At 41.2% G+C, this 21123-nt stretch overlaps 1 protein-coding gene across 4 annotated transcripts in view; it reads left to right on the forward strand.

The window, feature by feature from the left end:
* LOC140560375 (cadherin-22) overlaps nucleotides 1–21123 on the forward strand; it is a 242907-nt gene that overhangs the window by 54719 nt on the left and 167065 nt on the right. For 3 of the 4 annotated variants that reach the window (XM_072684811.1, XM_072684810.1, XM_072684812.1), the window contains exon 2: nucleotides 4720–4783. The exons of the other annotated variant lie outside the window; for it this stretch is intronic. The gene's annotated coding sequence lies outside the window, so the exon portion shown is untranslated. The remainder of the gene's footprint in view (nucleotides 1–4719; nucleotides 4784–21123) is intronic. 4 annotated transcript variants of the gene reach the window in all.

Below are 21123 nucleotides of genomic sequence, written 5' to 3' on the forward strand. Positions count from 1 at the left end.
ATATTACCGTCATATAGCTCAAGCCTACTTTCCCAGTCAGAGTATATCAATCTGGGAATCCCCTCCTATAACCATTTAGTGGCAGCCGTGGCCTATAGGTGAGAGAAGTGGCCTTGTGCCCTGTTGGTTCAAGCCCATGACTTAAGTGCCCTAGAGCAAGGCACCTTACCCCCAACTGCTCCCAGGGCGCTGCAGCTAGGGCTGCCCCAGCGCTCCAGGCAAATGTGCTCAAGGTAATGTGTGATTGTGTGTTCACTGTGTCAATGGGTTAAATGTGGAAGACAAATTCCTATGCGTTCAACACAAATGGTGATTAAATGGTTCTGCTTCCTTCTTGTAAACAGAGGCACTGCAGCTGGCTGAGGGATATAATCACAGCTGAACGCATTAACAAAAGCATGTACGAACAAAAGCACCTGGAATGTGCTAAATAAAAACAGAGCCCTCTGTTTAAACAGGAGGGCAGGGTCTGGTAGTATTATGCAGGGACCTAATTCCCACTGTGAAGTATGGTGGTGGATCTGTGATGTAATCTGTAGTAGTTCCAGCAGTAGTTAGTCAGATCAAGCTGATTAGCACTAACCTTTTTGTTCATCCTCACAAAAGGTAACAGTAACTTTGAAGGACACTGTTACTTATTTTGGTAGTTACACTATAACCATTTCCAGATGCACTCAGCGACTGTCAGGGCCCTCTTGACAGTCCTCATTTTGATTATCTCAGCTCCCCAATACATCTGAGCCAAGCAATCCCAAACACTGAAGACCTGATGCAGGTCTGCTGAGATCATATGAAAAATATATGTCTATGACACTGAATGTAAACTGGATTGTATAATAAAAATCATATTGTTCAGTATAGTACTGTAAAAAATCAGTAAAACACCTTTCAAAATTGCACCCTCTGTCATCAAAATAGCTATAAAGTGCAGGCTATTCATTTCCAGGAGATGTTTCTGAGGAGATTAGACAGAAGATAATCCACTTACATAAGAATGGAGAAAGTCAGTGGAGGAAAATACTCCTTTTTTAGTAGTCCATTGTTCGAACAAATGGAGCAGTTTAACCAGGCTGTCTAACCTGGTTGGGCAGTGGTGGCTCACCGGGCTATTGATGACAGGGTTGTGTCACCCGCCCTGCTCCCTGGGTGCCTCAGCAATAGCTCCCCACCGCTCCAGGCATGTGTGCTCACTGTCACTGTGTGTGTTTCATCACTAGTGCATATGTGTGTGAGTTCACTGCACAGGTGGGTTAAAGGTGGAGGCCAGATAACCCGACACTAGACAACCCAAGCCAGATAACCCAACACTAATGGTGAATATGGGTCTTGTCTTGGTAACGGCACCAGAAATGTCCTGCCTCTTGCAATTGCGGTTCGAAACCTGTGCTTTTTTTCATATATTCATAGAATTAATTATAATTAAACTTCTCTACAGGGACTAGACAAGCTGTGTGTGTGTGTGTGTGTGTGCATTTGCACATCTGTGTCAGCATTGGGTGCAACTAAAAGTAGCTGAATGCATTCATTAGAAGAGGTGTCCACAAATACTTGGACATATAGGGTCTGTTTCTTGGACAGGGATCAATATTCTGTCTGAATGCTGTTACGTTTGGAATATGACGTTGCTGTATGCTAATATTAAAAGATGCAAGAGGCCAGATAACCTAACACTAGACAACCCAAGCCAGATAACCCAACACTAATGGGGAATATGTGTCTTGGTGACGGCACCAGAAATGTCCCACTTCTTGCAAATGCGATTTGAAACCTGTGCTTTTTCATATATTCGTAGAATTAATTATAATTAAAAAATGGCATTTTTTAATAAACTCTGCTCTGGAGGATTTTCAATTTCCAACATTTTCATGGTCTCAAATTTTCCTTCCCCCCCCACATCTTCACCTTACCTTGGCTGCAGCCTAGACTTTAGAACGCAGCTATTGTTTCTTCTGAAATCAAATCAAGGCTATTAAAAATAATTTATCCTGATTTTGTTGGAGTAACGGTCTCTACTGTCCAGAGAAGAAGGCTTTCTACTAGACTTGTGATTCCGTATTAGTGAGGTCAGGATGTTGGATGATCACCATCTCAACTCATTCCAAAAGTATTGGATGGAGTACTGGATAATTTCAGAGAACACAGTTCTTCCACTGCTCCACAGCTCAGTGCTGGGGGGGGGGGTTATACCCCTCTAGCCCACATCTGGCATTAGGCAGCATGGTGCCAATAGGTTAACATACAGTATGTCTGCTCTAGAGAGTCCTATTCTATTGGCAATACTTCTCCACAGGGACTAGATAATTTAGAGCTGCTATAATGGACGGTCAGTGTATGAGGTGGTGTTAATGTTATGGCAATTCTGTGTCTTAGCTGCTCGTTTGTCTGCATTCGCTCTGAAAAGGAACTCAGCTGAATGCTACAACCGCCAACAGCGAGCATGAAATAATGGCATATTGCTTTTTACCTCTGCAAGGTGAACTGAGTTCTTGGGCAGGTTGTTAGTGATGTGGGTGTGCGTGAGTCGGACTGACTCCAGGCCTGTGTGATCTCTCACTGCTTCACTAAAGCTACTTGCCCCCTCAGTCTCCATGGCGACTTTGAGGGAAGCACTTCCCCGCTAGCTGAAGCTGGCCTTGCTTTCAAAGCTAACACAATCGCCCATTAGTGCTTAGCTTGAACACAGGGGTGATAGTACTTTGTGTGTGTATGTGTGTGTAAGTGTACACACCATTGAGCCACAACATTAGGAACACCACAATAATATTCCATAAAATATGGTGCCTATTTGCTTGCTGCTAGAACAGCTACTCTACTAAGCTTATAAAGACCTTGTTCATCCTATGGATGTACCACGGGTCTGATGTGGATCCAGTGCATCCCACAAGGAAGGACCAGGTGATGTTTCGCCATTGCTCCAAGGTCCAGTCCAGATGCTTTTGTGCCCATTGTAGGCACTTATGAAAGACAGGGGTTAGAATGAGTACTAGGCAGAAGGGGGAACAGCATTCCTCCCGTAACCATCATTAAACATTTCTGACACTTTCTGAAACCACAGGAGCTTTTTTGTCAGTTCCGCCCAAATGGGACTGCCTCCGTTCCCCTCACACATCGATGAGGCTTGGTCGCCCAACACCTTGTCATTGGTTGTAGATTTGGCCTTTCCTGTACCTCTGTTAGGGGTTACTCAGTACAGCTGACCAGGCGCACTCAGCAAGCCTTGCCGTTGTGGAGATGTTCCACCCCAATCTTCTGCCCTAACAATTTGGCCCTCGTCAGAGTCACTCGGGTCTTCTCACTTGACCATCTCAAACCAGAAGCACCTCACAGGCCTTGCTGTTTTGGAGATGCTCTGACCTGTTATTTGACCATGACAGTTTGGCCCTTGTCAAAGTCACGCAGGTCTTCACACCTGGCCATCGCTCTTGCATCCAACATCCAACAACAAGCACTGACTTTTCCATTACTGTTTACTGTAACATTCCCTATATGTCCAAATGTTTGTGGACACCCATTTTAATGAACACATTCAGCTACTTTAAGTTGCACCCATTGCTGACACAGATGTACAGATGCACACACACACACATAGCTTGTCTAGTACCTGTAGAGAAGTATTGCTAAAAGAATAGGAACCCCTAATGCTAGGCATGGGCTAGAGGGGTATAAAGCCCCCCAGCATTGAGCTGTGGAGCAGTGGAAGAACTGTGTTGAACGATGGTGTAATGATGGTGAAATGACTGTAACGATGGTTGATACTCTATCCAATACTTTTAGCGGAATGAGTTGGGGAGTTGGGGACGAGGTGGGGTGGCGATCATCCAACATCGTGACCTCACTAACACTCTTGTCGCTGAATGCAATTAAATCCTCACAGCAATGCTCTATAATCTAGTAGAAAGCCTTCTTCCCTGGCCAGTAGAGACAGTTACTTTTTTAATAGCCTTGATTTTGGAAGAAACAATGAATGAGGACGCGTCCCAATACTTTTGTCCCTATAGTATACATCCCAGACCTTCTCATGCGCTGTTGTTATGGATAGATAATCAACATTACTGGGTGGTCTTATGTTTCGGCTCATCCATGTATGTGTGAGAGAGAAAGAGCCAGCGAGACAGAGACAGTGTATGCATGTCATGTCTGCGCTAATGATTTTCCTCCACCAGCTGAGGCTGATCTGTATGCGGTGATGGTGGCAATTCAGGGTGGAGCTTTTGTACATGCTCTGTCAGGACAAAGTTTGTGTGATTAGGTCTTCGTTAAAGAGCAATTAAAAGAGTTTAAGCAGACGTGGAGCTGTGTCTGGGGATCGGGAGGAGTATCTTGACATGGGGGCGGGCATGGTAATTAAATGGTCTTGTGGGTTATTGAATGTGTTGGATGAACATAGCAGTGCCCTCTCTCTCTCTCGATTCCTGAGAGCGAAAGACATGATAACGAGTGTACTTGAGATGGTCTCGGCCTGAACAGCTAATCTGTGTGTTACAGTATTTCCAAGAAAGAGAGAGAGACACAGGGGATGGGGGGCTATCCCTCTATTTCTCCTCGTCCCATTAGCAAATTACCTCCTCTTCCAACCCTGCGATTAGATGTATGTCCTCAAAATGAATTTGCTCCATTACTTTGAAAACAATTAGGTTGACGTTGTTTTCTCTGCGTGTGTGTGTGTTCTCTGTATGTGTGTGTGTGTGTGTGCTCATTTGCTTGCGTGGGTTTGTACAGGGATGAAACCGGAGTGAAGAAATAGGGACATGAAGAGTACAGTACCTGCCAAGCTGCTGCAGAGGTAAGTAGGGGGAGATAGCTAACCCAGGTTTCATGTAATGCTTAAATGCTTCTTTGTAAAACAAATGAGGGTCAGGGATTGTGGCGCAGTGGTCTGACCTGTTCTTACACCACCACATGATCTGACTTGCGAAGCCGGAAATGCTCTGCAGTGGCCTGCGCGGCTCAGTCCGTCGAGGACCGCAGTCTCTGCAAACAGTTGTTACAGCTCCTCACAACACCCCCTAATTTGGCTAACGAGCTCTCCACCTTACCGAAGAAGAGAACCTAATTAGTCAAATCAGGTGGCGGTATGAGAGGCCAGAGCCAGCACCTGCAGACGGTGGGGCCCACGGTGGAGCCTTCCGTAGCTTCAGGGCTTGCTAATGTACTTGCGGTGTGCCTAACCGCTAAACGGTTCAGCGCTGCAACATTAGCCTTAACCGAAGCGCCGCTGATTTTCATTCTTTCCTCTGCTTATTGTTGGCAACGTGTGTCAGAACTTAACATGTGGCGGTGTCAAAAAACATTCAAGCGAAAATCGCTTCAGCTGGCAGCTGCTGGAGTGTGATTGTGCTTATTCGTGGGGAAAGAGGAGGGGAAAAAAAAGCCACCTACGTTAATTCTGCAGGGTATGAATAAGGGATAAAAGTATTTGGTCATTAGGCAAGCTGCAATTCGGCTTGCCAATCATTCGCCAGGCAGCCGCAAACGCACCCTTTTAATACAATAATCAAATATTTAACCACAAACTGTCATTTGCAATTGAACATTCAAATTATTGTCGAGCATTAATATGCATGGCTTACTTGTTTCAAGGGGCCGCATATATTATATTATATTATCCCTATGCTATATTCCTCATCAGGCTATGGGAGTAATGAATAAATTAATGAATGAGTAAATCAATAAACCAATGAATAAGTAAGCACAAATATAAATAAATAAATAAATAAATAAATAAGCAAATAAATAAATAAATAAGCAAATAAATAAATAAATAAATAAAATAATGGGAATCCACAGGAGGTGGAGGATAGGACATGGGTGGGCTTGGCTTGGAAGGGGGTCCTTCTTTAAACTCCTTTTTAGATATGCAAATCAACACATAAACTGAATAGTGATCAAAAATCTAATTACCATAATCAACCAAGTCGGGGGCAGGGCGGATGAGGGTGGTGGGTCAGGCAGCTTTAGTGCTGCAAAATCCTGCTGTTAAACATGAATCAACTGTAGCCACAGTCCTCATTTGTAAGCTCCCCCCTCCCTCCCCTCACCCTCTCCCTCCCCTCACCCTCTCCCTTCCCAAACGCACCGTGATTGCATGCACAGACACACACTAACACACAAACACACACACTGTTTTCAGCTTAGCAGAGGGCCAAATTCTGCTGACTCAAGGGGATTATGGCCCTTACCTCCTTAATATGGCTTAATATGTCTGCCAGTATAGCTGATGTTTTAATATCGTAGGCTATATGCTCCCCAGCCCGCCAGCCTCCAAGCCGGAAGATTATGCGTGTAAATTTGCTCGCACCATCTGTCAGTTCACCCAAATTGATTGCACATCATAATCTGATGGCTCTTAGCAACACTGCTTCTTGACATGAGGGTTATTTTATTTTGTTCCTTCATTTCTTGCTCTGGCCGGTGTAATCTAATAAAAGGGTTTAGGGAAACAGGATTTGGCTCGGAAAAAATGTATGCCGTTATATTTTATGCAATTGCTAAATAGATACGTTGAGAGTTTTTTTTTTTTTTTTCTTATCGACTGTTATGGATGGTAAGGGTGCGTGATCAGGCCATATATTCATTAGTGATGGTCTTTCTGTGTTGAATGCACTGGAAGAAAATGTAAAGTCAGGCCAAATTAAAATCCTAACAGCATTTTTTGAGTTAACTTTACTTAGTTTTGTTAGAAGTTCTCCCGACTCACATTTTCCTCACGTACTGGAAAAAACAGCCTGGTCAGTTTAAGCCGTTTGACAAGCTTAGCTCCTGACCAGAATAGGCAAATAAAAATGTTTTCAGTTGAGTTTGATTGGTTTAGTCTTCCAGCATGACCAGTCTGACCAACCTTGATGACCTGCATGGACAAAAAGGGAGACCAGCATGACCAGTGGTAGACCAGGATGACCAGCTTGACCATATTACATTTACATTATCTGCATTTAGCAGACGCTCTTATCCAGAGCGACTTACAAGGTTACTCATATTACAGAGGAGGGCCAATGTAGTGTTAGAAGTCTGGCCCATGGACTCTTATTGGTGTAGCGCAGCATAGTCACCCAGACCAGGAATCAAACCTCAGTCTCCCACATGGTGTGGTAGCTTGCTGGCCGGTAGTGGTGTTATCTGTTGCGCCACACCAACCAAATATTAATCAACGAGTATAAGTAGCTTGATGACCAGTTTGGAAATTGTGCTGATAGACCAGCTGGTCCATCAAACCCAACCCTATTCGGTCAAGAACTAAGCTGATTAATATAATAAGCTCAACCGGCTAGAGTACCAGTATACAGTGTGTTTTCCCCCTGGATGACCAGTTTGTCAATCATCTTGACCGTCACTGACAGCAGTGGAATGTCTGAATAAAATAGTATATAAACAGAAGCGAGGCAAAAGACGTGTTTCTGGGTGTCCATTGGTCAATTCCAAACAAAACCATAGATGGATGCACGAATCCACCAATTACAGATGGGCTTAGACATGGCGAGAGTCAGAGATGAGTATCTCGACCCGTCTTCACAGCCTCTTAACTCATAACGGATGTGAATCACGTACGATCTGGCAGTGAGATGCAATGGAAGGGCGGAGTCTACAGATTCAAGAAATATTTGAACCCTGTTTCTGTGCTGTGTTGTTGCAAAAATACTAATAGAAACATTGAGAAATATCAAATTTGATGTGCCAATGCCAGCCGTTTAGACACGGGTTTTTAAGGCTGAACGCAGCCGGAGCCTCATCAAGCACTGGCATGGCCTAGCATCTGGCTCCTGGTGCAAAAGGGCTAATGAGGCGAAATGCAGGCGAAATGTGAAGTATATCCAACTATGACCCTTTCCAATGAGGGCTGCATTTTCAGGTGGAGTCGGGATAACCAGAAGTTTCTGTGTTGTTTGAAGTCAGTGTGGTGGACTTGAGGCTCTTTTTTCATGGATGTGAAAAGACTCAATACGCCTTAAGCTCTGGTCTTCGACATATTGGTATTTTCATGGCCGCGCAAAGTGCGTTTTGGTAATTTCATGCCCTCCACAATGTGAAGTGAGCAAGAGTGGGAAAGTCGGTGGACAGAAATGGAAGTTGAGTGCAAATGAGGTAGTGCAGGGCGAGGTGTTCCTGAGGTTTTCATGAGGATTGAGGACGTCTAAAATGTGGCGCAGTCGTTTGTGTTGATAGATGTTAGGTGGGAAACAAAGTGCATTTTAGAAGTGTACAGCAATTATAGTGGATTGTGGAGTAATGTCCCTAATCAGGAGCATCACAGGTGCAGGAACAATGGAACTGATTACTCCGGACCACTGGACCAAGAGGTGGAGAAGAACTTTGGTTGGTGCTACAAAAAGAGTATTCTTTAAGCGATGCCATTAAAGAACCATTATTGGCTACTTGAAGAAGCATTTTTGTGTGAGTGTGATGTGAGTGTGAAGAACCTTTAGGTTGGTAAACCTTTAAACGGTTCTTCTCACACACAAATTTGACAAAACCTGGTTCTTCAAGGAACCAGTAATGATGAACTAAATGGAGGCAAACTAAATAGGCTGATATATCATTTTGCATCCATAGAAAACAGTTTATGTAACTATTTTCAAACATTTTCATTTGAGGATGGGAATAAGTGCTTCAGTTACGAGGACAAAAGTAATAGGACACCTGCTCATTCATTGTTTCTTCTGAAATCAAAGGTATTTTAAAGACGTTCATCCTGCATTTGTTTAAGTAACTCTCTACTGTCCAGGAAAGGCTTTCTACCACATTTTAGAGCATTGCTGTAAACATTCAGCAACAAGAGCGTTAGTGAGGTCAGGATGTCAGATGATCACCACCCCACCTCATCCCAAAACTACTGGATGGAGCACCATCCATCATTCCAGAGAATGCAGTTTCACTGCTCACTGTTCATGTTTTTTTGCACCAGTAAGTCCTATTAATTTGGCATTTGCACGTCTGCATTGTCAGCAATGGGTGCAACTTCTAGTCGCTGAATGCATTCATTAGAAGAGGGCGTCCACAAACATTTGGACATATAGTGTAGCTTAGTATCCTTTAATAAAGGAAGTTTGGACTGATATTGGACAATACTCAAGATTTCAGTGTCAGTATTGTACCTAAGAAGGGGGTAAGGCAGGGGTAGTCCTTACTGTACTTACACCTCAAGACCTAGAGCCCCAAGTTCTGCGTGAAATACCCATGGTGTTTTTGTGTCCACTTTTACTTGACCTTTACTTGTGCTACAGAAACAAGGACTGTGCATTTTTGAATGTGTATGTAGGACTGAGATGTTAGGTCTGATATGGTAAATGATTAAAGGTATTAGATAGAGCATAAGATAAAGGTTCCATGTTAATAAAGCATTTCATCAATGTCCTGCAACAACCTTGTTCATCACCATTTTTGCTATTTTCAGTCTTGATGTTTCACTGACATAATGTAAATCTGGCAGTTGTTCTATATATTGTATCAAATTCCATGATGAATTGACCAATAGAAATGCTCCAAAATGACTTGGAATATGAAACCTTTTACATTGACTTCAATTACAAGTTTATCAGGATTTTTTTCTTGTGCATCCAAAATCATTGTTTTCCAGCGTTTTTCAGGTTAATAGATACATGGACAGAGGTTTGCAGGTTGAAGAGTCTTCTGAAGATCTTTTAACGTTACCCTTGGGTTCTTTCTCAATTGCCTGTTGCACTCTTGAAGTGATCTTAACAGAACTCCCACTCCTAGACAAGGTAGAACAGTCCTGACGTTTCTCCATTGATGGGGCAATTTGTCTAACTGTGGATTGAGGTACAGCCTTTAGCAAGTCTTTAGCAGTGTCTTTCCAGCTTTATGCATCTCTCGTCTTCTAAGTTCTTCTGAAAGGTGTTTGCGTGAGGGCATGGTCACACTAACCAGTCTTTCTTCAGAAGAACTGGTTTGACAGTAAGCAGGTATTGTGTGCCTGTGTTTAATGTATATATCCATATATAAATATCCATTTTGGGCATACAAGGTTTTCATGCGACATCAATGATGATAGGCAAGCCAAGACCATTTCAGAACCGTTATTACCCTGCCTAATATATATATATATATATTTCTTTACCCATTTTCTCCCTAATTTAGATTGCCAATTAGCCAACCCGTACGTATTCTCTCCCTCCCACCCCCATCAATTGCAATGCCCTCAACACTAGTAAGGGCGAGACCAACACACGCCCCCTCCGACACGTGCACAACCAGCCAGACCTCTTTTTCGAACTGCAGCCGATGTGACATTACCAGGCAACCAACGCACCTGGAGGGAAGCGCCATATATACCCAACTCTGATGCACCGGCTAGCAGGCGCCAGTGACGGCCAGTGCTGGCCAGCGTCGGCCAGCGCTGCACTAATGTGATGTGTGGGATGGCACCATCTACCCACCCTAGAGAGGCCCCAGCTAGCAGCGTGATCGAGATTCGAACCAGTGATCCTCTGATCACAGTGACAGGGCCCAGCCCTGTGTAATATTGTAATATTGTTTGTTTGCACGTAATGCAGACCTGTTATTCTAAGGGCTTATGCTTGTGTCTGTGGGAGAGCTGAAAACGGTATGTCTTTTAGATCTGGCCTTGTTGTGCTGTGTAGTAGCACTGGATATTACTCATCTTGCTTTGCGTGAAGGAAATAAAACCCATAAGGAAAAACATTTTAGATTCCAGGCTTTTCAATATTCCCTAAATTTTTCATAGTGGAAGATAAAGGTAAAGAGCATGCATCATTTTTTCTCTCCTTCTCTACAGGGCTAACAGTTATCGCTTTGCTTCAAAGCTGTTTGGAAAAGCACAGCTCTGGTCAGGAAGGATCATCTTCCTTTCCTTGTGTACTGTGACTTCTGATTTGGGTCTTTTCAGAGCGGGGATGCAATACAACACAGCAATTACACAATATAAGGCTTTTTGACTTGAAGCCCAGAAAAGGGAGCCTACACAGCATGGTAAAAAGCAGGATTTTACAGTAGTTTACTGTATTGAGCATAAACTCTACAGAAAAGAGCCCAGGCAGCTGAAAGGCCCCCAAATGGTGCAGCTGGGAATCCAATTGTAGGCTTGACCCAGACAGAATGTTTGAAAATTGGTTTAGAAAAATTGGGTGGCGCACAAATAAAAGATGATGCTCGGGTTCAAAATTAGATACGATAACAGGAAGGCCTGTAATTTAAGGAGGAATATTCCCTACTGCCCGGCGCCAGGCCCACAAACAATATGCAGCGTATATTGAGCAGAGACGCGACACAATGGCCGACGCTGAAGCGGGATTTCAAGTCATTCAGCGAATGCGTGCTCAACAGCAGGATTCGCATTGCTGGAAGGAGGAGGCCGAGAGATAGCAAGCGAGATAAAAAGGGAGAAGAGGACTGACTTTCTGTGTTTGTGTGTATGTGTGTGTTTCCGTATTGTGTGTGGGCGAAGGCGTTTTATGAAGGGAACACCTCAGCAGAGTGATATGTGAATACTGTGCATTGTTGCAGACGTAAGGAGTCGTGTAGTGTAGTGTGTACTGAGCGATTTCTTTACCTCAACCTTGTTTTCACTTCATGCCAATCCTGGGACGTCTGCCTTAGCTTTGCACGCTCATGTGACTGAGACTGTGATCCTCAACGGTGGTAATCTGATGCTAGTGCTATTGTTGATGCCAAAGATGCCTGTCAAAGAGTTTGTAAACAACGTGAAAAGACCGGAGTTATGGACCCAACACTCCATGATTTCTGATCTGACAGACCCCATCTCCCCTTATGAAAGTACCGATATATCGAAATATTGCAATATTATATTTTGTAATACTGTATCGACTCTCAAAAACATAGTACTTATTTTTAATGAATAGTTAAATCCAAAGATTAGTGGTGGACAGTGGTTCATTTTGTGGGACTTCAGATCCCACTGTTCTGATTGGATGAAAAGTCAACTTTTCGTTTACTCAGATTTTATGCAAATTCAGTGTTTTTTTATATACTACGGCAGTTTACCTAATATTTGATTAAAAAAAATTATTATATCTTATTGCTCACAGTATCCTAGTATCCTTAAATATATGTAAGTGTATAGTGTAGTAAAATCTTAAAAGTGCAACTTAAGTGATGCTATAGGGGTATTGTAACTGCTTTTGTAAAAGAGATCTGAGCATGAAGACCCTTTAAATTGGTAAAGACCCTTTACATAAATGTGTCTATAAACTTTTAAAAGGTTGTGTACGCAAGCATATTTTTTTTACATTACTTTTTTTGGCCCAAAGGTGGTTCTGATTAAAAAAAATTGGCCTCACTGAAAACCCTTTTTTTAAAGAGTGTATTTAGATGTTGTGTTAATATCAATTGTTCAGTTGCCTTAGAATAAAAACATGTTGAGTATACATTTAGCACGGTACCCAGCCCCACCCCACCCGACTTGGCTTGGACTGTGTTTGTGTGTGTATTAATGAACCTAATCATTGCGCTGTGTTGAACCAGTTCAGGTCTTATGAATTGCTGCTAGCTGTTAGGCCCCTGGACTTGACTGTATTGATTTTCAGCTCTAAAGTCAATTTACAGTATCTGGGGCCTCTTTGTTTTGCCTCCACTTTTGTAATACAGATGGCCAGCCGACTCTGTGTGTGTGTGTGTGTGTGTGTGTGTGTGTGTGTGTGTGTGTGTGTGTGTGTGTTTGAAAGGAGCTGGAATAGATGATGGTGGGATTATGTTGCGGTTATGTATCATATAGCTAATTATACCGGGTTTCTCTCTCTCTCTTCCTCTCCTATATTCTCTCTCTTTCTCTCTGTCTATCTCCCTCACAGGAATTGCATTCAGCAAATGCAAATTCTTGCAGGCACCTATTTATATCATTAAAGACATTTGCCTGGGGATCTCAGGAAAAAAAAAAAGAAACAAAGGGACTTTCAGTGAACGACTTCTTATTGATCTGTAGACAAAACAGCTGTTAATTATGTGAGAGCAGGCTTTTAATTGAGGGAATGAAATAAGGTTGCCCTGTGCTCGGCTAATACAAAATGAAGAATGGGGAGGATTTGATTGAGTTTTGTGCCAGTGGGGCTAAGCTACAGAGCTAGCTCTCTGCTCGGCTCTCCACTGCTCCCTATGGCTATAGCTATAGCTCTCCTAATGCTCTAGTGAACTCTCATGCTGTTTTTTTTTTTTTTTTTTTTTTTACTACTTGTTGATTTTATGACAGGTACAAATGAAGGCCGTAAATGTGAGCATAACGAGGCTCAGGTCTTGCAGGCCGTATTGACTTATTTGGGGGGAGGGGGGGTAGAGTGGTGTCTGTACACTCGGCATCTGGAGACGGTGACACCGTGGCAACGTGTGTTTACCTTTAATTTGCTGTTGTCATTCATCTGTCCTCGATACGGCGAGATGCCACCTTGACTGATTCAATGGAGATGAATGTGTTTTTTCTCGCATATGTGTGCAGGCATAACATGTGCGTGCATCGCCTGTTATTTAGGCTACTCACGAGTCCACACTCAAAAGAGGAGGCTACTACTGTGAGCGACGGCAAGGAGAATGAGCATCCGAGGCCGATAACGGTGATTAAAAGCAATCAAAACGCCACTCGAGCACATGTCATTTCGTATTAAACAGCTGTACGAGTCGCCAGGGATCCACTCGAGAAATTAAAGGTTTCTCAAGAAACCTTCAGTGGGTTCCCAAAGGCAGCACTGGCAGAGCTCTGCAGGGGAAGGCTATAAAGAACTTTCTAAGAATGTTCAAAAAGGATATAGGCTCACACTGCTGTATATTAATGCATCATATGTTTTTAGTGTAGCTTAATTTCCTAGATTTGTTGTGACCCCATGACTGTATACAATACCTTTCCAGTGCCAGGTGTATTCCTGCCTTGTCCTGCAAAAGTTCTGTTAATCGTTACTGTGATATTGGCACTTGCACAACAGTTAATGAACCTTATATTGCAATGTTCAAAACCATCACTATGACACCATAGGAAGAAAACACACACTGCCTGTAGAAGACAATACATACAGAATACAGGCTTAAAAAAATTAAGATGCTGCAAAAGGTTCTTCGAGCGATGCTGTGGAAGAACCACTAATGGAGATGTGGAAGTGTAAAGAACCTTTTAAAGGCTTAAAGAAGACTTAGATCAAGTGTAGGTTCTTCACACTCACACACCTCTCTTTTAGAAAAATGGTGTGGACCTCTTTTGCTAGTGCGAACCACACCCTGATATGGAGTCGGGATGTGGAATGGGGGACTAAATGTTTTTTGCTTGGAGGACAGGGTCAGCTTTTCTGCGTCTGGGGCATGTTGGTGTGGTGAGTGATGGAAGAAAGGGAGGAGACAGGGTGGAGATGGGTGTAAAGAACTGATAAAGGGTAAGAGGACAGAGAGGAGGGGCTTGGACATGGGCCTTCTCCAAAAATTCAGTTACGACAGTAACTCCACTTGTGGAACCAAATATGATTCTTCTGTGGCACCCTTACATTTTTGGACTGTAGCAGCACTGTGGCGCAACAGGAAGTGTGTGTGTGTGTGTGTGTGTGTGTGTGTTGCACAGCTCCAGGGATCTAGGGTGGTGGGTTCGAGTCTTGCTCTGGTCACTGTCTATGAGGAGTTTGGTGTGTTCTTCCCGTGACAGTGTGGGTTTCTTACTAATGCTCTGGTTTCCTACCATCTCCCAAGAAAACACATGGTAGGTGAACTGGCCATGTTAAATTGCCCTTGGGTGTAAGAGTATGAACAGATGTGTGTGGTACCCTGAGTTGGACCAGCGCCCTGTCCAGGGGGCATTCCTGCCTTGTGCCCAATAATTCTGGGTAGGCTGCAGGCCACTGCAACCCTGACCAAGTGGATAAGAAGATGGATGAATGGGCATTTTGCGGTCTTTGAGGAAACGTCCCTCTTGGCTTTTTTTTTACTGTGAAATTAATTTCTGATTTTTTGCTTTCTTTTTAGGAAAGTCTTATGTTAGGCAGGTGTTTGCATGCAAATGACATGTATATATATATTGTGAAAATACAATTTCCACCAGATTTCACAAGAAATCAATGATTCAACATGTCATGATATTAATAATCGATATTGGAGTGAAATAAACGATATTGGGTAGATAAAATCTGCCTCTGGTAGATCTGTCATGAAAAACGAGAATAGTGTGAATTTTCCTTTTGTATCAAACAGCAAAATGATTGAAAAAAGTTTATTTGATATGATCCGAGGATCACTGGTTGGAATCCTTGGTCATGCTGCTGTACAGTTAGAAATAAAGCAAAAATAAGAATTGGACACTGCACAAGGCATTAAACGTCCTGTGATGTGACTATTGCACATGCACACATTGTGTAAAGGATGCTGAAACAATATTTTGTGCAGCCCTACTCCAGACAGCACATTGTGAATGACAGTATGCATACTTAACCATAAGCTGTGAAGGTGCCCGGACCAATAGCACTCTAAAACAGCTGTACTAACATCAAATTAAGCATGGCATCACAGTCTGACCACATAGTGAACACCTCCCACTGTAAACCTCAAAACATACAACTGAACTGTACCAAACCGGACTGAACAGCTATTTTGCACTCTGCCTATTTGCACTATGACTATTTGCACACCTGTACAGATGTTCTTTTCTGTAAATATATTTTCAGCTCTTCATTACTTTAGTACTTTTTACTATTTTAATTTATCCCCTACACTATTTATTGTTTAGTGTCATTTTCCTTTAGTTTAAGACTGTGTTCTGTGTTTTTTGTTACTTGTCATACGTTGCTCTCACCAAGACAAATTCCTTGTATGTGTAACATACTTGGTGAAATAAAGAGATTCTGATTCTGATTCTGATTCTGATTCTAGTGGGAGCTTGTAAATCTAAAGCTGCCTTCAAAAAAATGTCTCAAATAACTCTAAATAAATGCAGTGATGGTGTTTCCACACACACACAAACAGTATAGTGTGTGTCAAACATCACATAATATCATAATGTCAGCACATGTCTAGTCAGATTAGTATTTCACAAATGCATTCTTAATATATCTAATATAAATACTGCATCAAATATTTGCGATAACTATAAATATTTAGCCTATATAGACATGAATGCAAATTCAGGCCTATATTTGTTTCATGCAGAGCTACAATGCTGCTGACTAATACACTGTCTGAACTGCACTGTAAACAAGGGACCTTATTATTACAGAAAGGTTGATTTGGCATTTCGACATACTCTACCTCTTTTTACTGTGCGATGAAGTGTAAGGTCACCCCACATCCCATTTCACATCTGTTGTTGCCCTCTGTAGCAGTACATATTGTATAATTTAAAGTTACCAGTATAAATGCAATAGAGTTCTGCACTTAACTTGGTCAAAAAATGAATAAAACGTACTGGTAATTAATATTAATTTTTTGCTTAGAGTGCCTCAGCAGACTAAGACGCTGACACTATAGCCTGAGGATATCAGGACATCAGCAGCTGGAGCCCTAGAGAGCACAACTGACAATGCTCCACTCATCGCTCACATTTGCGATGCTGTCAAGCACAGGTGTCTGTTCACTACATTTTTCAGAGCTAGGGGTCTGGCGCTTTCCTCCGAGTCCATTGTCTGCCCAGTGATGCTGCATTAGATGATAAAATTAATATTATTCATTTACTCCAAATGAGGCAAGGGGGTCCTAGTGAGTGGGTGGGTTAATTGGCTTAGCTAAAATTAGGGAGAAAATCATAGTCATTTACTGAAAATTGTAGTTGGTATAAATTGATTTAACAGTTAAGTTTTTACCTTTGTTTTTTTGTTTAATAAAGATTCAGCCAGTGGATTTAATTTAAGTCCTAATTGTCTCAGACATTTTCATGACACTGTAATGGATTTTGCTGACGGATATTTCTCCTGACTGTAAACATTCATGAGAAGTAAGCATACCGTGAACTGTGTTCAATCATCTAGACTGAGAATTACTGTCTTACTGTTCTTTTTATCATGTATCATAAAAACAAATGCCAAAAGAAAAAGTGCAATACTATCATATTTCCTTCACAGCTCGTATTTATTGTCTGTCCTTGCTGAAAAAAGAGGCATGTGGACTAGAATGACGAGCAAGCTTGCAAGCTAAATGTTAAGGTGCTCTGAATCCAGGAAGAACTTTGCGCTGTAGTAACATTAAATTAAATATGACACGTAACGTTACTGTAATGTTATCCAGTCAAACGACATTTAATTGCTATTTGCCCTGGCAGACGCTGCAGGATGGCGTGTCTTGATGTGTCTTTTCTAACTGGTTGTGTTTTTCCGCTCATTGTGAATCCACATGGCACTCCATTCTCACTGCAAGATACACTCATTTTGAATATGAGAGAAAGGGGAGGTCTCTCCTTTTTCTTCCCACCTGAAAGGCCGCTGGTGCAGATGAGGTGCTCATCGGTGCAGTTAATGGTTGTGTTGGGATGTTTAATCTAGCTAGATTTATTATTGACGATGCTGGATTGCGTGGAAATGCACAAAGCGGGAAATAAAAATAGCAAAATTAAAATCATCCAATGAGAAAGATGCACAGGGTCATTTAGACTACATGGGTGACTGGGTATAATGAGCTATAATGAGACTGTATTATTTGTTTTATTCTCAATATATATTTTTATATTAATGTTGTCATTTCAGTTTAGTCATGAAGCACTGTAGGCTGGTTGAGCAAAATTTTGTTGGCCTAGTAAAATATATATGATAAAAAAAAAACCTGACAAAATGAACACTGATTACTGTAATAATTGGCCTAATGATATAATACAGAGTTGTGGCCATTAATTGATTTTACTTTTTACCAATAATTTAATACTTTATTACATTATTGGAGTCTTTCTAAAGGATTGGTTGCCATTACCTAAGACATAAAAATGACAACCATTCAAGTCTGTACAAACCAATCAATCCCATCACATTCACAAATGTTACAGGGTTGAGTGTGATGGGGTTGAAGAGTTTATGCTAATTATGCTAGTATATGCTAATGGTGTCTTTCCATGCTAGCAAACGCTATGATACAAAACCGCTATTGTCCACTATAGTTATGTCCTTGGCACTCTGCCAAATATTTGTATGTGAAAAGTTGTTAACTGAGATTTTAAGTAGGAGCAGGGTTGAAACTTTGATCCGACTTGATGATCCTTAAAACAATATAATAAAGATCAAAGCATTTTTTACAGGGGAGAAATGACAGTGTTGCGGAGTTGAATGAGAGGCAACAGAAAATGCTGCAATATTGAGAAATATTATCCATAATTACATACAATTCTAGGTATTCTAGGTATTCTAGGTAATAGTCTGTTCAACTGTGATGCTAATCAATGGGCACAGGCCAAAATGTTGATATTAGTCAAGAAACATAAGCTTTACATTTATTGTATTTAGTTTTCTGGCATCACATGCTATAAACATACTAAATTAGTCTATAATGTGAGTCAGTTACATTTCACAGATTTTCCTAATTGATAATATAGGGGAAAAAACATATGTCTTAGGGACAGAAAGGGGACCAAATCCTGGGAACTGTTCAAAACATCATTACTTAACATACTTAACTAAGTTAAGTGCAACATTTTATTACATTTCTTGGCTGATTATGATGTAACGTGCTGCACTCCAATTAGGCAAGTGCCAGAAAAACAATGGGCCCTATTTACCAACCATTTTCACCAGTTTTCAAAAAGATTCTCTCAATTACTGACATTGTCTTATTTGGCATTTGTTCAATTTATGAGGACAAGTGGATTTTTTATTATGAGACCAGATCTGAGAACAACTCTGCCGTTTAAAAGCTCACCATCAATCTGACATAGACTTTTGTCAAGAACAAATTGAAGAAAATTTTTAGTAAGATATTGGTGAATGAGGAGAGGCCCAATGGCCATACTTTACCTCAGATGCTCATTGAGGAGGCTCATCAATCTACTGTTATGTCCTTCCTACAAAGATGCTGTATCTATTTTCTTCAGTGCCTGGTCATCAGTGCCTGGTCGTCAGTGCCTGGTCGTCAGTGCCTGGTCATCAGTGCCTGGTCATCAGTGCCTGGTCTTCAGTGCCTGCTTTAAAACTGATAACATATCTGAATTATCTGAAGCTGTTCTTGACATTTTAGGCTGACCTACCCAGTGTGCCGTATGTAAACATGTTTTTTGAGCACTGCCTGACCAAATCCTTCGCAGCTCTGACTGATATAGCAAATTGAACTTGAACCCAAACTTGAACTTGACTGTGAATCAAAGGTGTTTTTTGTATCCAGAGAAGAGAATAATTTCTAATACACTCACAGACACACACATGCTCATACACAGTATATACAGCACGTCAGCCCAAACATACATCACACTGCTGTGAATTAAACCCACGGCATGAAGGAGACCGTGCCAAACTGATTATAGCAACGGAGCGAAGATTCATGGGAAATGCCTCAGGGTTTGTGCTGTCTCCCAAACAGAATAAACTACTTTAGACTAGATCTGAAATGCGCACAGCACGAAACACTGATGCCTGCCGTCATTTCAGTGTGACTTAAGGAGGTCCGCAGTTTGCGTTATTCACAAGATGTGGATTTATTTGTTATTCATGGTTTTATCATTGATATCAAATGATTTTTTGAAAGAAAGACTGGAATGAGAAGAATGGAAAGGAGTGATGCTAAAAGTAGGGAAATGTAAATGTGGCAAGAGGCCATATGGCGTTATCACAGCTGTATAGCAGTATAATTAACATCAGTGTGTTTCTGGTTATCTCTTCTGAAATCATCTATGTCAGTGTTTTGATTATATAAAATCAGTTAGTTTGCAGAATAAATGCACTAAAGGATTCTATGTTCATATATTTTATACTTCAAATGCTTGAAATATGAGGTAGAAAACTATGAAAATGTAAAAAGAACAGTTGTTAGGGCCCAAAATAATGAACAGGGATTGTAGATCCGCTCAGTAAGATGCATAGCATCAAAAAAGTATTGATCATAAAATGAACATGCAAAATAACTTTACAGTACTTTCATAAATATAACAACTTTATAGTACTTCAAATATTGAGCATGAGATCTACAAATACCATTTGCTGTGTAATTTAAATTCATTGTATATCATTTGATTTCATATAAAAATAGATATTTAATTGCTCGTATGCAAAAGACTGGGAACCCTTTGCTCTGATCAAAATACATGTGTTTTCTAATGATAAAAAGTTCACATCCTCTATAGAGACACATTTCTGCTCATTCTAAAGCATCATTACTGTTTAAGGGCTTAACCCCTTAACGCAAAAAGGCTTATTACACACTAAGGTGTAATAAGGTGGTGGGGGTTCTATTCTATTATGGTTACTTAACCAAATTTTTCATTTGTATGTTATGCCCTACAATGTATGGGAAATGTTTATGTTTATGTTCATCTATTCATGCTTAGAACATGTGTCATTTGACCACAGGTACCCAAAATATTACATAAGACTATATAGAAATAAAAATCTACTGAAAAACAATAAATAAATGTACAATGTATATTTGAATTATAAACTACACAGTAAATGTAAATTGTTGTTTATATATTATGATTATACACTGCATACTGCATACATGATTTATTTATTAATTCCAAACTTGAACAGTCATATATGTGAAGATATGAGATGTGATGTAATATGACCTGGTCTAATATGAATCAGTGAAGTGTTAATATGTGAAATATCAAACTGTTGTTCTAAATACCTGCGCTACCTTGTTCACGTGTTCTCTCACGAGTTCTCTCCCCTCTCTCTCCTCTTTCTTCAGTCTCCTCCCAAATCATCATATGCCGATGGCATGGTCTGAACTAGCAAAGGTGGCTTGGATGTTATTGTTGAGATCAAGCCAGTCCTGATTTCGGCCTGCGTCATCACGTGAGCCTATTTGACGGGTTGAAAGAAGCCTTCCACAAGTCAAATCTTGTAGGACGCTCGGTATTGGTGTAAACATGAGAGTTTTAGATGGAAAGGAGCCAAATTAGACCTGAAGAGTTGCATAGTCGCAATCATCATCAAACCACAACAGCAAATTTTAGAGTAGGCTACTTTACTATATACAATATTTAATCGATTTACTCTTCGCTTTGGTTTCTTTACCTGTAAAAGAATGATCCAGCACAGTGAG

The sequence above is a fragment of the Salminus brasiliensis genome, chromosome 7 (assembly GCF_030463535.1).
Source record: "Salminus brasiliensis chromosome 7, fSalBra1.hap2, whole genome shotgun sequence".
NCBI classification, from domain to species: domain Eukaryota; kingdom Metazoa; phylum Chordata; class Actinopteri; order Characiformes; family Bryconidae; genus Salminus; species Salminus brasiliensis.